Below are 2,500 nucleotides of genomic sequence, written 5' to 3'. Positions count from 1 at the left end.
ATTTTTTTTGGGGTATTTTTTTTTTTTGGGGCTTTTTTAAATGACGACATGACTATTTTGGGAAAAAGTGGGGGGATTATTAGGGATCCTTGGGGTTTTTTTTAAAAAAATTTCCCATTTTGAATTCTATCAGAGCCAAATTTTATCCCTTTACCATTTTTTTTTTTTTTTTTTTAACATATGTTAATTCTTCTAAGGTTATATCTTTATCTATGTCTTCATCAATATAACTACTTAGAAGTGCTTCTTTTTCCATTTTTTAGTAGTTTTTTGTTTTGTTTATTCTGTTTTTGATATCTGAATTACTGGAAAAAATTATTATGTATTGGAGGGTAATCACTTGTTGTTTTACCTGTCTTTTTTTCTTTGATTTTTTTTTATTCCATATTTTTTTTTTGGTGGGAGTTTTGAAATTTATCAAAGCAGAAAAGTTTTCCCATGACTCCCTTTTTTCTTTTGCAATTATTTGTTTAGCTTCTGCTAATAATTTTTTATTAAATTTTAATCTTTTTCTTTTGTTCGGTCCCCTTTCCCCCCATTTATTAAAATGCTTTTTTTTTTCCTTTATCTTTCATTGCATTTCCCCCATTCCCCCCAAACATTTTAAGGTTTTGAAAATTTATCCCTTTTTTTTACAAAGCTGAAAAGTTTTTTCCCCCCAGTGTCCCTTTTATTAGCTTCATTAGGTTTTTTTAAGGAAATTTTTTTGTTTTTTACTTGCCTTAGCTCTGGGTTCATAGGCAGCCCCAAACCTTCCCTTTTGGGGAATTTTTTCCCTTTTTTTTTTCTAATAAATTTTTTGAGATTTTGGAAATTTTCAAACTTTTTTTTATAAATTTGGGGCTGGGCATTTTTCTAGATTTTGGAAACCCGTTGTTATTTTTAAGTGGCTTACTGAGGGTAAACCTATGACCTGGTCTATAGTGGCTTCTCGGTTCGTTTTTAGATCTATTTGTGTTATTTGTCCTTTTGGTATTAATAATATAATAATGTTTTGATTTATCAATTTAACTAAATTATTTCCTGTTACATTGCTTTGTTTGTTTCTGGATTTCAGTTAGGATGGTGTGCATTAAAGTCTCCTTTTATCAATTTTGGTTCTTGTATCTGGTCTATGTAATATTGAAATTCTTTAGTTACATTATTGCAAGGATTGTATGTCAATATGATATTCATCCATTTTTCTCTATATTGTATTTTTGCTGCTAAGATCTCAATCTTATACTTGTATCTATCATTTAGTTCCAATTTTTTAAGCTGTATATCTTTCCTTATACATAACATTAGACCTCCACCAATTTTGTTTTCTCGATCTTTCCTAATTATCTCATAATTATTTATTTTAAATTTGTCTTTATTCTTCAACCAAGTTTCACTTAAGGCGATTAATCCTTTTTTTTTTTTTAATATTACATATTATATAATCTGTTTTGGTTGGAGTTTGCATTCCATGTTCTTATTTTATTCATTTATCAAATTCATTACTTGTTTTAAAATTGGGGTGAAATCATTTATTGTTTCCACAATTATTTTTATGATTGATTTTCCTGAGTTTACACTATTCATCAAATTTGATACTGCCTTTATTATATTTTTTGTGGTAATCATCCAGGTTATGTTTTCTTCTTTTCTTTCATTTATCTTTTGTTTTTGAGTGTGGATATTGGATATAGGTGATGGATATGAGTGATGGGAGTGAGTAATGGGTGTGGGTAGTGTGGGTATGGGTGATGAGAGTGGGTAATGGGTGTGGGTAATATACATGTTATTGGCAATTGTTACGGATTTGTATGTTTTTGTTTGTTTTTGTTGTTTTGTGGTTCTGTTATATCTTTTTTGTTTGTTTGTGTATTTGCCTCTGGTGTAACTTTTAAGTTCACTATGTTTTGGGTTTTGTCTTGGGGGCGTTTTCTTCCCTGGTGAGATGTTTGTGTTTGTGAGATAGCTTGTGCAAAGCTTTGTGGTGTATTTTGGTGTTGGCTTCTATTTCTAAGGTTTATGTTGACTCGTGAAGTGTGAGTTTCTTTAATTATTCTAGTGTTCTCTTTTGGTTTTGTGTTTGCATTTTAATTGCATTAATTTTAGCTTGTTCTGTAAGTCTCAGTTGTTGGAGTGTTTTTTTGATATCTGAATCGTTTGCTGTAAAATTGTATTGTTTATTTCTTGTGCTCTATTATGTATTCTACATTAGCTACTGTCTGCTATATGATCTTCACAAAAGAAACAATATGGGTTATTACTACTATATTTTAAACTATGGTCAAAACCTATTGAATCTACTATATTTTGTTTTGTTTCTGCAGTAAGAACCCTTTTCCATATCGGAGGCAATTATAGCATTTGCGTATTTGGAAGGATACTGTTTGACTTGATAGGAGGTATGGCAATCCTTTTGACAGTGGTCCTTTGAATCGATCTTAGTGATCTTGTTTGAATCCATTTTTTTGTTTTTTGTTTCTTGTTTCTTGGTTATTCTTTATTATTCTGTGGTGAATTTTCT

Source organism: Penaeus monodon, chromosome 11 (genome assembly GCF_015228065.2).
Source record: "Penaeus monodon isolate SGIC_2016 chromosome 11, NSTDA_Pmon_1, whole genome shotgun sequence".
NCBI classification, from domain to species: Eukaryota; Metazoa; Arthropoda; class Malacostraca; order Decapoda; family Penaeidae; genus Penaeus; species Penaeus monodon.
Note: the sequence above shows the minus strand (reverse complement) of the source record.